A 16584-nucleotide genomic window follows, 5' to 3' on the forward strand; every position below is an offset into this window, starting at 1 on the left:
TTCAGACCCTTTCAACAATCTCTTCTGTGTTTTTCAGTCCTCGTTTCCCCTCCCCTTATTTCCTTGGAGGTCTATGGCCCCGCAGCTCACTGAACTGCGTGAAGCATCATCGAGGCGCCGGGAGAGGGAGGTGACTGCACCTGGGGACAGGGGGTGCGCAGTGCACCTCGGAGGCGGGCTCAGCATGCGCTACAGGGAGAGCGCTCGTCTTGTGCGGGAGGAGGCGGTCTCGGCTTGCGTCGGAGGAGGGTTCTGCCGCGTGTAAGAGAAGGGGAGGGCTCCGGTCCGCCAGAGGAGGGCGGGGGCTCAGTCTTTTGCCGGTGAGGACTGCGGTACACGCTGGATGCCGCCTGATCCTGTCTGAAGAGAGCGGGCTCTAAGAGGAGGCGCCGGAGGAGCTGGGAGGCAGGTACCGGGGTGCGTGGAAGGTGGTGCGGGGAGGGATATCCGGCTCTGAGGTGCGGGTCTAGATAATGACAGTCTGTACGGAGACTGTGCGTTGTATGAATGAAAAGGGGGCGGGCAGAACTAGAGTGCGTGCTCTGAAAGTGTATAATACATCCAGAGGAGATGGGGTGAGTGCTACGGACGGAGGACACTGTAGGGTGTACAGTACAACCAGAGGGGATGGGGTGAGTGCTTAGGACGGGAGCACACTGTAGGGTGTACAGTACAACCAGAGGGGATGGGGTGAGAGCGGAGTATGGGAGCACCTGTGGAAGTAACAATACAACCAGAGGAGACAGTGTAAGAGAGGGGCGCTGGGAGTACCTGTGGAAGTGTTTAACCATACGAGGCTGTGAGAGCGGAGTACCGGAGCGCGCTGTGGAACCAGAGGGGACGTTGTGGGGTTCAGGACTAGGTGGATGGTGTGGGAGTTTACAACAACAGGACATGTTTTGAGAGCGGGTCGGCGACTTGAACTGAAAGTGCACAACCAGAGGGCGTATCCTCAAACTCTGGAAGTGGCGAACCAGGGAGATATTGTGTGAACCCGAGGACGGACGGCGTGCATGAACCCGAGGACGGCCGGGGACAGCGTGCATGCATCCGAGGACGGCGTGCATGCATCCGAGGACGGCCGAGGACGGCGTGCATGCATCCGAAGACGGCGTGCATGAACCCGAGGAGGCCGTGTCTGCTGTGATCAGGAGATGAGATGCTGCAAACTGAGGACCAGTGTGCACTGTGTATGGTGCTGCCCTGGAAGTGTATGATGAGGGCGACATTCTAGAACGATCACACGTGCGAAGTCCTGGAGCTGTACAACAAGGTGTGGTATTCTGTGCAGTGTACTCTGCTGTGCATGGCCGTGAGGGGTGCATCACTGGTGGGAGCAGTGCTCCGGATTGTTACAGCGCAGCTCTTTCATTAGAGAAGGAGAGTCCGCCCCTCTCGTACCTACCGGCTGCTGCAGTTCCACTGCAAGCACTTGTTAGGGGGGGGGGGGAGCGGGGGACTCACGAGGGAGGTGGGTGTGCATACCGTGGGGCTGCATCTAAAACATACAAGAGGGCCATCGAGGCGGTCTCTAAACGGAGGACCACTGTGCAGATAGTGGAGGGTATTACGAGGACCACTGGCACTGTGCACGCTCAGGGGTGTATCACGTGGTTAGCTATTGTGCAAACTGTGGACAAGTAATCATGCCCTAGAGGTGTGCCACGAGGTGCTCTAGTCGCCACTGAGGACCAATGTGCATTAGTGGGGGGGAGAGGGGCGAGGGGGGAGATCTAAACTGAGAGCCATTGTGGGGGTGTATCACGAAGGTAGGTCTAAACTGGGGGCCATTGTGCGTGCGGTGGGGTGTATCACGAGGGTAGTTATTGTGCAAACTGTGTACGGAGGAGCATGCCCTGGAGGTGTGCCACTAGGTTGTATAGTCTTAGCCGCGGTCCTCTGTGCATGCACTGTGGGTGTAGCACGAGCGTAATTATTAGGAAATTGCGCCCCGGAGGTGTGCCACGAGGTGATTTGCACTAAGGACCCCTGCGCGTGCTCTGGAGGTGTATGACGATGTGAGGTATTCTCAACTGGGTTCCAGTGTGAACACACTGGAGGTAAAGCATGAGATGAGACCATCTATTCTAAGCTGAAGGCAAGAGAGTGTCTGTTCTAGAGGAGTATCACACCTGGGACTATTGTGAACCGAGGACTAATGTGCGCGACCTGAATGTGTATCCCAAGGGGAGATAGATATTCAAGGCTGCGGACCACATGCTGTGGTGGAGGGGGGAGATCCTGACTAGAGGGCCGGTGAGAGGGGCGGGCTCCAGACGGAGGGCAAGTGTTCGTGCCCTGTCACAAGGGGGCATATTCTCTGCCGAGGACCGGTGTGCCCGCTCTGCTGACGTATCACGGCTGTGGAGAGTGAACGTGCTCTGCTGTGTCATGAGGGGAGCTGGTCTGGAGAGAGAACTCCCTAAAGCAGGTCAAGGGGAGATGATGCGACCAGAAGAAATGGGGCTTAACCAGGCACAGCTTTTGAGGTAAGTGAACTTATAATGTCACACGCTGTAAGACCAGGGGATTGTTCTGGTCCTGCGTAGTGATGTTGAAGATGATCGTAAAAGTGCAGTAAAAGCTGAAACAGAATATGGGTGCGGCGAGAGTAAGCATAATGTGGGTTGCTGGACATGTCTCAGTTCTGACAGTTCTGGCGTGTTTCTCAGACAGAGGTGCGCGTGCACTCACAGAAGAGGCGCCTAGAGATGGAGGCGCGGTGGGCAGGTGCAGGTCTGCCAGGACAGTCGCTGTTTCTCTGGGTCCACACGGCTAGACTCTCGGAAGAGGGGCAGGCACACAGGGGGCTTCTGAGTGTGGCGTCCAGTGTTCCCGCGGAGATGCTCCGTTCAGTCCTCGCTGCAGCAGCAGTCAGGGGCGCAGGATCGGTTCTGAGAGGCGAACGCACGCGCTCCGGCTGCGGCTGAGGACCAGGTGTGACCGGGGTTATACTTGGATGTGGCCACGGAGTTCTGCGCGTGAAGGTGGGCGGTCTGGAGCGGAGCACGGAGAGCCGTGTTCCAGCTGCCGGGAATGCTGCGTACCTGCAGGTCACCACCGATATGGCGGTAGGCTAGTATTTTTACCATTGCCCACAGGTCATGACATCTCTCTTTGTGATGGTTAGTCAACATCTCTTCACGATGGTTATTCATCAACCATGTCTTTATGGCATAAAGGAAGTCATCAAGATTTGAGCTTAGAGGTCTTCTGAGCCATCCGTTCTTAGAATGATTTGGGTGTCATCTGCTTAGTTGTAAAAGCTGAGATTGAATGATTTAATCATGTTTGGAAAGGGCTATAGGTAAGTGTTGAGTAGCAGAGGGGATATGATGGACTCTCGAGGGAGGCTGCAGTGTTCAGTGTGAGGAGCTGGTGGGGAAGCCGGTAGCTAATGCTACACTTTGTCTATGAGATAAGAGGCAATCTATTTTAGATAATTTTCAAATACTGCAAGATGATGGCATCTTTGTAGTAGCTAATTGTGGTGGACAGTGTCAAATGTACTTGATATATATATTAAAGCCGTAGAGTGGTCACTCCATTTTTGTCCACTATGAGTTTTAGATCATCCCAAATGGATATGATGGGTGACCCTGTGCCTCTGCAGGCCTGACATTAACTCATTACCTTATGTAACATTTGAAAGAAGCAGGGAAACATAGCTCTTTGAAATATTTTCCCAAAATGGTCCATTTGATATAGCCTGTAGTTTGTTGTATCAGATGGTTCAAGGTTTTTCTTTTCACGGAGTGGTCTTACGTAGGAGGTTTTCAGCTGAGGTGTGAGTGAACCTAGTTTCAGGAACTTATTGAGTGGGCATCTAGCTACTTCCCCTGCACAGGTTGTGCTTAGGGGTAGTATAAAATATTTTTGGAGTTGTTTGGTCTGAAGGTGTTCCTGACGGTCTGCTTGCAATGACAATGTTGAGGAAATCTTTTTCTGAGAGGGTATTGATAGCATTTAGTGATGGAAGATTGCTTTTGCCTCTTTCTATGTTGGTTGGGTCATTGGTTGATGTGATGTTGTCTGTGTTCTCTTGGTCTCAAGGTAATTTTCGACCTTTTTTTAATATCCATTCAATGGGAATTTTGTCATAGAAGTCTTTTGATTGTGGTGTTTCTGCGTTTTGGCAGTCTGGATTATGGGATTCTGGTAGAATAATGTGGAGTTTTTTTACAAGGGCAGTGTGCTTCAGTTATGCATGTGAAGTAGTGTTCTTTTTGTGTAGTTCTGAAGGTTCTTATGTAGGCTTTGTCATAGTGGTTTAGTGTGCTTTCGTCTGTTTTGTCTCTTGATTTTCTCCATTGGCATTATGGTATGTTAAGTTCTGTTGTTAAGAATCCATGAGGTGTTCTTTTTGTGGTTAACCCTGGATGTGTTCTTTATTGGTATATGATTATCCAGTGCAGTGGAGATCCACTTGTACATGGTATGTATGTCTTTCGGTTGCCTTTTTATTGGGGTTCTTTCAAGCTAGGAGTTGTTTGTGGATGACCCATTTTTTCCCTTTTCTTTAAGCGTTTGTTGCAGTTGTTTTTTGGTGTTTTTGAGTGTTGTAATTGGTAGGTGTGTTGATCTTGAAGATTATGTTGTGCCATTCCAGTTTATGGATAACTGCCTGTAATTGTGGTTTGTCTTAAGGTTGAAAATATGACATTTATGGCTTTGTTTACTAATATTCCCAATTAAATTGTGCATAATGATTTCCAATTAACTATTTCTTATTTCGAAGTACTAAGGTATATTTAGTAAAAGTTTGTGCACCGACTTTTACCGAATGCATTAGTATTTTGAGAAACAAGCCATGCATTAATAGGTTGGCTCCCATTTGCCACTGTTACCACCTCCTTTTTGACTTGGTGGTAAAATATTAATGTGTTGGTTTGGATTTTGGTTGCCTAACATTAATACATAACTCAATGTATATTTGGAAGGGACACCCTTTACATGCCCCTTCAAATGCCAACTCAGTGTTTTCTTGCAAACCTGAATTGTTTTTATAATGTTTTACAGATGATCAAGTCGGGTTTTGTGAATGTAAAAATGCAATTTTTGTGGTCACAGAGCCCCTGTTTTGACCTTTGCGACCATACATTTGCTTTTTAAATGAGCGCCTAAGAGTGTGTCCAATGGAGTGAGTTGGATCATGACAGAAATTGGGTTTCTGGTTGGCAGAGATCTGCACCCTGTCCAAGCAGGAATCACAATCTTAGTCAGGGTAGATCACAACACAGCTTAAATTATCCTGTGCTCACCCTTCTGTAGCTTAGCACAGAGTAGTCAGGCTTAACTTACAAGGCTATGTGTAAAGTATTTGTGCTACATTTCATCTAATAACACAGTGAAAACACCACAAAGACTCCACAACAGGTTATAAAAATAGAGTATGATGTTATAAGTAAATCAAGACCAACATGACAAAACTCCAATGCGTAGAAGTCGATATACTTTTTTTAAAGAATAAATGTCAAAATAGCCATTAGCAGCAATAAGCGCTTAATTGGTTATCTGGTCTCGCTAGAACGGGGCAAAGTCAAACATTCAGGTCAACCACAATGGAGTGAGGCCTGGATACCGGTACCCACTTGGGAGAGGAGAACAGCAGGCAGCAGGGCAGCTCAGCAAGCCAAGAACACAGCAAGGCAAAGACCAGCAGAGCAGCAGTTCAGCAAAGTAGCTGTCCATTGGGCACGAAAAGCAGCTCTTCCTCCTGGCAGAGTAGTCACAAGTCAAGAAGTGTACTCAAGCCATGGGCAGAGATCCAGTGCTTGCACCCAGTGGCACCTTTAAAGTGAGGGAGACTTCAAGGAAACCTTTGAAGTGCACAGAGGTTCTCCATTCCTGCCCTGGCTCCAGACACACTACAGGGGGTAATCAATACTCTGTGTGGGGACAGGACACTTTCCTTTCAAGTATAAGTGTCAGCTCCTCCCTCCCATCATGCTAAGGATGACCCATATGCATGCAGATGACCACTAAGGCACACCTACCCTTCCTTTGTGTGTGACAGTCTATTGGGAATCCAGGAAGCCAGCTGTCACCCACCCCAGACTTGTATTTCAGAGACAGGTAGGCGACACCAAATGGCTAAAGTAAGTAAATACCAACTTTTTTGTTCCTTTTGCTTTTGTCGCCCTAAGTGGGGAGGGTATGCCCAGATATGGGTCCCGTCATCACTTCACCACTAGATTCAAGCAAGCCTGGATGATGATGGGTGGTGCTCTGAAACTGATCTCAGGATGCATGTTTCCAGTCCAGGGAGTACCTGGCTTGGCAGTTCGGGCTGGGCTGCTCCAATGAAGAACAGGGTCAATACTGATTTGCATATGGCTGGGTCCAAAATGGGGCGGTCAGGTTGAGCAAAAGAATGATGGATTAAACCCAGATCTTTATGACTGGGGTAAATGTTTGCATTGTTCAGCATTCCATCCATCTTTTGTACCTTTCACTTTTGTCGCCCTAAATGGGAAGGCTGTGCCCAGGTGCGGGTCCTGTGCTCACTTCGCCACTGGATTTAAGCTAGCCTGGCTAATGAAGGATGATGCCCTGAATTCGGCCCCAGGATGCATGATTCCAGTTCAGGGAGGACCTGGCTTGGCAGTTTGGGCTGGACTATTCCCATGAGGAACAGAGTCAAGACTGATTTGCATACGGCTGGGTCCAAACTGGGGTGGTGTGGTGAGCAAAAGAACGATGGATTAAACCCAGATCTTTGTAACTAGAGGTGAATGTTTGCATTGTTCAGCATTCCATCCATCTTTTGTTCCTTTTGCTTTTGTCGTACTAAATGGGAAGGGTATGCCAAGAAGTGGGTCCCCTGCTCATTTTGCCACCGGATTCAAGCTAGCCTGGCTGGTGCGGGGCGATGCCCCAAAACTGGTTCCAGGATGCTTGTTTCCAGTCCAGGGAGGACCTGCTTTAGGGGTGACCTGTATGTATAAAAAGGAAAGGTTAAATCCTGGCAAGAGCATTTCTTTACCAGGTTGTGGTGACAGCTTAAACGTGCACATACAGGCTCTGCAATGGCAGGGCTGAGCTATGGTTAGTGGACTGAGTCCTAAAACTAGCAAAAATAAGTTCAGAAAATGGAGTGAGACATGCAAAAAACATCTTATGGTACTATGTTCATACCATTTCACTATGTGGTAAGGTAGTTGCATTGCCAAAAGTTAGACTAAAAGCCATAGTGAAGAAAAGCATCAATGTAAAGCCTCACCCCACGTTTGACTAAGTTTGATACATCGTTTTTTAGGTCGAGCCAGCGCGCAAGCGCTACTCTGGCGATCTGCTGGAGGTACTGTACCGAGGAGAAGCCCCACCCATATTTTTCATTGATTTGTGTCTTTGTCCGTTTTAAATGCTGGCTTCTGATTCCTTAAATGCTTGTTAGTCCCGCCTTTTTATTTGTACCCTCCAGCGGCTACTGGCCCCTTTACTTCCGTTGTTACACAGGACTTGTTATTTAGACTGTGAGCACCATTCTCATTTTGGAGTTTCTCTTACTGACGGCACAACGTGCTTTGCTGACACGGTGCCTTCTTTGCAACCCATCCCTTTCTCCCGTTGTCCGTGCCTTCATAGCCCCTCTCCCATTATCCGTGCCTTAGTAACCCTGGCCTCCCTCCCGCCTGTTGTCCGTGCCTTCGGACCCCCCCCCCCCTTCATCCCTCCCTTTGTCCGTGCCTTCATAACCCCCCCTCCTTTCCTCCCATTAGCCGTGCCTTCATAACCCCCCGCCCTTCCTCCCTTCTGTTGTCCGTGCTTTGGTAACGCCACATTTTGTTTAAATTTGTGTGAAATGTGTTTACAACAACGAACAGTATAAAAAGCTAAGGACTTGCATAGTGCTGCTGCAAAAGGGTCTGTGCCTTTATATAGCCCCCCCACCCCCCCCCCACCCCCAAAAAAGCGATTTCCTGAGGGAGGATGGCTGAGAAAATGTGTAATGACAGAATGTATGGCTGACTGTTGGCTACACGTTCTGTGCAACAGAAAAACGAAAGTAGAAATGTAAAACCCAACGCAAACCTTCACATTTGTGAAGTTCCCGGGCAACAGTAAGCGCAGCTTTTTAATTGGTGTTTCCGATTGCAGTTTATACTTTCCCTTCAAATGTTTGTATGCTGTCTCCAGAATACTTACGGACCATTGTGTATTCAGTCACCGATGGTACTTAGCAGGTTGCAGGCTTTATTTTTTTATTATAAATCATGGGATTGATAAAATGCGAGGTGTTGCACTTGTTTCTGGGGTGTAAAATGCACTGAGTCTGCTCACAGATCTGTAGTGGAACGAGTAGTTTCTGTCCTGTAACTCCAGTTCTGTAGTAGGTGTATCTCTGTTATAGTCATAATCTAGTGAATAGTCCCGCTCATGTGCGTGGACCCCGGCAATCCAAAAATAATCTCTTAAATTGTCAAGAAATGCAGAACTGCAAGACACTTAAGAGAGAATTAAAGACACATAATGCAGCCTATATCCACAGGCTACACTGTCCAGTACTTCCACTAGAAATTCCACCAAAAAAAAACACACAACACAGCCTGCCCAGTTTCTTCCATAGAGAAACTTGCCTTTACCAGCAAAAGCCTCTGGAATGATGGAGAGGAAGGCATGGACAGACAAGCCCCATAGGCTGCCATTATGTGGCTTACAATAGGATACTGTGCCTTTAAGAGAACTTTCCAGAACTTTCTCCCAGTATCCCAGAATGCATAGCAGGTCCCTCTTACTTTCAGTTCTTTTTGAAGGCGTAGCACGCCAGACCTGTAGCATTCCTTACACAAATAATTATCTCCACCGGGGAGGAGGGCGGGCGCTTATGACTATAACAGAGATACCCCTACTACAGAACTGGAGTTACAGGACAGAAACTACTCCTTCTGTAGTAGGGGATCTCTGTGTATAGTCCTAATCTAGTGAATAGAATGGCAAGCCCATCCCCACACCAAAGCGGCAGGGGAGAAAAGAAATTAACACCACTACTGTGCGAACAGATTTCGCAGCAAAGCCTGTCCAACCTGAGAATCTGCCCTGGCATCAGTGTCCAGACAGTAATGCTTAGCAAAGGTATGAACCGACTTCCAAGTGGCTGCCTTGCAGATTTCAGCAATCGGCACGTTACGGAGCAAGGCTGTCGTGGCGGCCTTGCCCCTGGTGGAATGAGCCTTAGGCTTACATCCTAAGGACTTATTAGCCTTTTGGTAACACAATTGTATGCAGGACACAATCCACCTAGAAATGGACTGCTTCGAGGTAGCAAGACCCGTCCTGACTGATCCATAATAGACAAACAACTGGTCAGACCTACGAATATCTTTGGTTTTATCCAGATAAAAGTTCAACACCCTCCTAACATCCAGGGAATGTAGAGATCTTTCCGCTGGAGATGAAGGATTCTGAAAAAACGTAGGCAAAGTTATAGTCTGGTTGACATAAAAATCAGAAATAACCTTGGGAAGAAACTTAGGGTGAGTACGCATAACAACCGTAGCAGCATGAAATACAGTATAAGGTTCTTGGCAAAACGATGCCTGAATTTCACTCACCCTGCGGGCCGATGTAATGGCCACGAGGAACGCCGCCTTCCAGGACAGGTGCTGCAATGAATCCTTATGAATAGGTTCAAAAGGCTCCTTCATCAATCTGGACAGCACCACATTCAATTCCCATGAAGGCGAAGGAAGCCTGACAGGAGGGAACACTTTCTTCAAGCCTTCCAAAAAATCTTTGATCACAGGGACTTGGAAAAAGGAAGTCTGTGAAGGGCATTTCCTGTAGGCAGTCAATGCAGCAAGATGAACCTTAATGGAATGAGCATTAAGGCCAGACTGTGCCAAATGCATAAGGTAAGGAAGGATGGCATCTTCCTTGCACGTCGTCGGGTCATAGTTCTTGGACTGACACAAGATACAGAACCTCTCCCACTTGTAAGCATAGGAAGTCCGAGTGGAAGGTCTCTTAGACTCCTTCAGTATGTCCATGCAATCTTCGGGCAGATTGAGATGGCCATATTGCACTATCTCAGGAGCCATGCCGCCAAACTCAAAGACGAGAGGTTGGGGTGCAACATCTGCCCCCAAACTTCGCGAAGGAGAGACCGGTAAAGCAGGTCCTTGAACCACCACTGCCTGGGCCATTCCGGGGCGATCAGGATCATCCGAGCCCTGGACCGGGCCAGTTTGATGACTACCGCCGGAATCTGGGGAATGGGTGGAAAAGCGTACAGAAAGCTGTTCGACCAGTTGATCCATAACGCATTCCCCAGCGTCCCCTGCTGGTAGTACCTGGAGGGGAAGTCTCGGCATTTGCTGTTTTCGGCGGTGGCGAACAGATCTACGTCTGGAGTTCCCCACCTTGCGAAGACGTCTCCTAGTACTTTGTCGTTTATGACCCATTCGTGGTTTTCCTGAATCAGTCTGCTCAGCGCGTCTGCCTGAACATTCTGCACACCTGGCAGATGGGTAGCCATCATCGTCAGTCCTCTAGCCAGTGCCAGATCGCCTGCGCCTTCTTTGACAGAGTGCGTGATCTCGAACCCCCCTGCTTGTTGAGGTAATACATCGTGGTGGTATTGTCCGTCTGTACAAGCAGAGAGTTGGTCTGGAATGACGGAAGAAAAGCCTTCAGTGCCAAGTTAACAGCTCTGAGTTCCAGGAAATTGATGTGATACGTGGCCTCCATCGGGGACCACGTTCCTTGAATCTGTAGACTTCCGGAATGGGCTCCCCACCCCTGGAGAGAAGCATCTGTCACGACAGTCTGCGTGGGAATATCCTTGTGGAAGGGGACCCCTCTGAGGAGATTCTCCGCCGAACACCACCACTTCAGTGACTGAAGAGCATGCAGAGACAGATGTATCTTGTCGTCCCAAGACACTTTCCTCTGATCCCACTGGTCCTCCAAGCACTCCTGCAGCGGTCTCATGTGCAGCCGCGCATGTGGTGTCAGGAAGATACAAGAGGCCATCGATCCCAGAAGAGAAGACACCGTCCTCACTGTTGTAGATGGAGTGGTCATAAGAGCCTGAGCCTTCCGAAGGAGTGATAATCGTTGCTCCTCCGAAGGAGACACGCTTGCTGACAGCGTATTGATGGAGGCTCCCAAGTACTGTATGCATTGGATTGGAGTTGGGACAAACTTGGACATGTTGACGTGCAACCCCAGCTTGTTCAAGAGAACGCATGTCTTCTGGAAGTGTGCTCGCGGTTCCGAGAAGGAGGATGCCTTGATCAACCAATCGTCCAGGTACGGGTAGACAAACACCTTGTTCTTCCTCAGGTGTGTCGCTACCACCGCCATGCACTTGGAGAATGTTCTCGGCGCAGACTTTAGTCCGAATGGGAGTACTGTGTATTGATAATGATTGGCGCCGACTTGGAACCGCAGGAACTTCCGGTGTTTGTGTGCAACGGGCACATGGAAGTACGCATCCTGTAGGTCTATAGCACATAGCCAGTCTCCCTGTTGCAACTGAGGATAAATCTGATGCAACGACAGCATGCGAAACTTTTTCCTGCGAATCCATCTGTTTGCCTGTCGCAAGTCCAGAATGGGCCTGAACTCGTTCTTGTCCTTCCTGCGAACCAGGAAGAACCGGGAGTACAGACCTCTTCCCCTCTGAGACAGAGGTACGTCTTCTATTGCCCTTTTCCTTAACAGGATATCTGCCTTCGCTTGGAGCTCCTGCAGTTGATACTGCGAACTGACCGGCGGGATTGATGGAGGCGGGCTGGTGAACCGAAGACTGTATCCATTGCAAACAATATTCAGCACCCACTTGTCCTGAGTAATTTTTCTCCACTCTGCCAGAAAAACTGAATGCTTCCCCTTACAGGAGTGGGTAACAGATCCGGGGGAAGTAGGTTCCTAGGGCCTAGACCCGGCCTGGCCCTTGGTCGCTGGAGCTGACTGCTGGCCTCCTCTGCCCTTCTGGCGTTTCTGGAACGGCTTACGGAACTGTTGTTGTTGTTGCGACTGTCCGGAAGCTTGGCCACGTCCTCTGCCCTGCCCACCGAACCGCCGTTGGAATGGGCGGTACGATTTCTTCGTTTCTTTAGGCTTCTCCAGACCCACAGCCGTGAGTGTTTCGGCCTCCGCCTTCATGCGGGCCATTTCGTCATCCGCATGTTTCCCGAAGAGGGCTTCGCCAGAGAATGGAAGGTTGGCTACCCTCTGCTGCGTGTCTGGTTTTAGTGACGTAAGGCGGAGCCAGGCATGACGTCTCTGGTTGATTCCATGGCAAAAGCCATGTGCCGCTAATAGGGATGAATCTGCCGCAGCGCTGATAATCTGATACCAGCATCCCCTCATTTAGCACTTCCTGGAAATCCTCCCGCTTTTCGCGAGGTAAATGTTCTGCAAACTGCTGAAGAGATTCCCAGAGGGAGCGGTCGTAGCGACCCAAGAGAGCTGTGGCACTCGCTGTCTTCATAGAGGTCGCCGATGTTCCACACATCTTCCTTCCCGCTGAATCTATCCGCTTAGATTCCTCGTCCGGGGGGACTGTGGATGACTGGGTGGTGGCACGCTGTTTGCGGGCCGCCGTCACAATCACCGAATCCGGAGGAGGGTCCACCCATAGAAAAGCCGGGTCCGAATCGGGAGCCCGGTACTTTTTCTGCAATCTCGATGGTGCCGCCTTAGTCACCGCAGGGGTGAGGAAAAGGTCCTTGGCCGGTTCCTCCAGGCCCGGCACCAAAGGTAGTAGTGGACGAGACAGGTGTTTCTGGTGCAGTGTCTCGAAGATGATTGATGTCTTAGGCATGGGCACCGTCAAGGATATGCCCAATTTGGTAGCACCACGCAGAAGGACATCATGGAACGCCACCAAGTCATCAACCGGAGACACCCTTGTTTCCGGTGATCCTGAGAACGTTGGGCAGAAGTCCCTGGTACCTGAGGAACTCGTGCGTGAGCGAGATCTGTGCCTCCTATGGCGATGTCTCGACCGCGTGGACGACCTGTTATGCGATAGCTCCCTCCTCCGGGAACGAGAGCTTGACCTTTCAGTCCGTGGGCGCTCCGCAGGTTTCCTAGGGGGCGACCTCCTCAGCTTATCCTGGGGACGAGGTTTTGGAGTCGACTTAGGTGGAGTAGGGAGAAGCGGTAGCGACACCGATCTCGGCGGAGGGACAGGGGGTATCACCGGCCGAGGGGCGGGCCCATGCAGCGGAAGCAGTGGTGGTGGCTGTCCTGATGAAAGAGGAGGGTTGACGGGAGGATTCTCCTTCGGTATAGGCGGAGGAGGAGGAGGAGGAGACTTCGGTCGGGGCGGCGTATATACCACCGAGTACACCGAGCCCGGCGACTTCTTCGGAGGAGGGGACTGCGAATCCGCCCCTCCAGTACGTGATCGCCACCTCCTGCGTCCTCCATCAGACTCAGCGTGACTTCTGGCACCAGAATCCCTTCTGCGCCGCTCCGGGAGTGCGAACGACTCCACGACGCTGACCTCTTTCTCCTCGACTCCGAACGACGGTGTTCTGGTTTTGGGTGTCGCCTCCGCGACTCAGGTGTCGAACGTCGCCTCCGTGACGTCGAACTATCCTTCATCGACGTCGAACGCCGCATCCGCGACGACGACCGATCCCTTCTCAACGACGAGCGTCGGCTCCTCCTCGACGCCGCCCTCTTCCTCGAGGTCTTCGACGCCGAAGATCCCCTCGACGGCGACCGTCTTCTCGACGGCGATCGTCTTCTCGACGGCGAACGGCGGTGTCGTCTCGACGACTAGCGCCAACGCCTTCCTGTCCTCCCTCGACGTCGATGGCTCGACGCTGACGACGACGACGATGAAGACAGCGTCGACGGTGGGTTCGACGGCGGCTGAACTAGGCCCCGCGACGTCGACCTCACGCCTTCTCGACCCGGAGCCCCGGGGAGATGGGGAACACACCGTCGTCATCCCTCTCGACGCCATCGTCGAGGCAATCGACGCCGGCGGAGACTGGGACCGCTTGCTGGTCTTCCAGAGGCCTCAGCAGAGGCAGATGGAACCTTCCCAGCCTGCCCAGACCCACCTGCAGTCGTCTCTCCTCAAGGCCTTGAAGCCTAATCTTCAGCCTTTCCCTCAGGGTCCTTGCTGAAAGGTGCTGGCAGATGTCGCAGTCTTCAGGGACATGTGCCTCAGGGAGACAGATAATGCAGACTTCATGTGGATCACTCTTGGCCTTCTTCCTTCCACAAACTGGGCATTTGTCGAAAAGAGCAGGCATTTTAGAGCCCTAAAAGCCTGAACAAACACACAGGAGAGAAGGAAAACACCAAGGAATATATATCTCAAACACTTTTTATCAAAAAAGTGAACAAAATCCATTAAACCCTTGAAAAAGGGGAGAGCTCAATGCCAGGGCCCTGTAAGCAGGAGCCGGAAAAAAGAATTGAAAGTAAGAGGGACCTGCTATGCATTCTGGGATACTGGGAGAAAGTTCTGGAAAGTTATCTTAAAGGCACAGTATCCTATTGTAAGCCACATAATGGCAGCCTATGGGGCTTGGCTGTCCATGCCTTCCTCTCTATCATTCCAGAGGCTTTTGCTGGTAAAGGCAAGTTTCTCTATGGAAGAAACTGGGCAGGCTGTGTTGTGTGTGGTTTTTTTTGGTGGAATTTCTAGTGGAAGTACTGGACAGTGTAGCCTGTGGAAATAGGCTGCATTATTTGTCTTTAATTCTCTCTTAAGTGTCTTGCAGTTCTGCATTTCTTGACAACTTAAGAGATTATTTTTGATTGCCGGGGTCCACGCACATGAGCGGGACTATTCACTAGATTATGACTATACACAGAGATCCCCTACTACAGAATTTAGAGATCTTAACATTATTCTATTATCGCTGTGGGCTACATATCCTGAGAATTGCAAGAAAAACACGTTGCAAAACCGCAGAACATCCTGTTTCGTCTTTCTTATTTTCCTTATTCTTTTTCCGTGTTCAAATCTTGCAAATATACTTTGCCAGATAAGTAAGCTCTTTAAGCTGGATACAAGTTGCCGATTTCAACTTACATTCGCGGTATAAATATGCAAAGGGTGTGGGTCTGCACATTCTTGAAAAAACACACGTTTCCCTTTCTTTAAAAAGACAGCTGCCTGCTTTGCTTTGGTTGTGTTGGGAAGTGACCTAGCAGACTTTTCCAAGGCGCCCATGTAAATAAGACAAGCTCCGGAGCTTTGTGGGAAGAGTGATGCTGTTTTATGTTTTTTTACATGTGAACTTTAGAAGTCTGCGTTCATTTTAATTTTCGATTTAGTTCCACCTGACTTTGGTTGTCTAATATTTGAGTACAGCAGGAACGTGTGTTCAATAGACTACGCTATTTGCCAAACATGAATCTGCTAACATAATGTAAGCTTGCTCACTGTTACTGGAAGCAGATGTGTGTGTGTCACGGACGTCAGAGGGGGTAGCAGCTGCTGCCCCTAGCTTGCTATTTATCTTGCCTTGCTACCCATAATCTCAGGGAGCAGAGAGGCATAGGAAGGAAAAGAAAGGAGACAGAACCAAATGAGTCATGTTTACTGTGTGTAGATTGCACACTAGGCCTTCGCTTGGCATCTCGGCAGCATGAAGCTTTTGATGGGATAATGGCGGGACAACGACCATTCTGTGATGTTATCCATAGGGAAAGGATGAATGATGCTCACGCTGTAGTCCTGCATCTGTTGGGCCCAGGACCCCAGAGTGACTTGAAAGGCTAGTTGGCCGGCCTCCTGACTTGAGCCTCAGGCACAAAAGGCTCCAACAACCTCAGCCCCAGCACCTGGACTCTGCCAAATGTGAATCATCACTGCAAAGAGGTGGCACTCCAGTCCTGGACCTTTGAAGTGGGCCTAAGTTGCTCTGCCAGCCTCTGTGGATCCAACTGGACTGACGCTTCTCGTCTGCTGAGCAGCAGAACCCTGAGCAGAACCAATGCTTCTCTTTTATATAGCACGAACTAGACCTGAACTGAATCGGGTATCAGAGTGCTTTACAGAGCACCAGTTACGTTACACGAGGACACACATTCATTTTTGTTAGGCACGGGGAGATTAAGTGATTTGCCCAGAATCACAGGATGTTTGGCGTCGTTACCGAGACTCGAACCCAGGTCCGAGGTCGCTGCTGCATCTATCACCCTGTCACAAAGACCCACATTGCATTGCAGCCCGTACTCTCATCGGAACTGCTGCTGTGTGACATATCCTCAGAGCAGGCCCTTGCATCCCTCGTCAACAGTAGTCTCAACAATGATGCTAGACTTCACATCGCAGCCTTACAGCTCCTCAGAAACTGAAGCATCGCCCGACTGCGCGCTGCATCCTCAAATCCGGACTTCCCATAGTTAGCCCCATCAACTGAATACTCAATACCCTGCAGGCTCTCTTATCACCGCCTCATCACATTTGGAACCGATGCAACACTTCGGCTGCATGAAATGTCTTTGACACGGACCCTCACAAGCTCCGCAAGCCACGACGTAAGGTACTTTGTTTAGTGGGCCTAATTTGGTCCCTATATGGAGCTCATACTCCATCTCGGCGCGACCAGGTATTAACAGCATTCACTTTGTGCCTTATGGCGCTATTTTCACTTAAAT

General features: G+C 50.0%; 1 protein-coding gene across 1 annotated transcript in view; it reads left to right on the forward strand.

The window, feature by feature from the left end:
- Positions 1-278: 278 nt before the first annotated feature.
- The window catches only part of LOC147701403 (G protein-activated inward rectifier potassium channel 4-like), a 494489-nt gene continuing 478183 nt past the window's right edge, over positions 279-16584 (forward strand). The window contains exon 1 of the mRNA XM_086930082.1: positions 279-405. The gene's annotated coding sequence lies outside the window, so the exon portion shown is untranslated. The remainder of the gene's footprint in view (positions 406-16584) is intronic.

Source organism: Lissotriton vulgaris, chromosome 7 (genome assembly GCF_964263255.1).
Source record: "Lissotriton vulgaris chromosome 7, aLisVul1.2, whole genome shotgun sequence".
NCBI classification, from domain to species: domain Eukaryota; kingdom Metazoa; phylum Chordata; class Amphibia; order Caudata; family Salamandridae; genus Lissotriton; species Lissotriton vulgaris.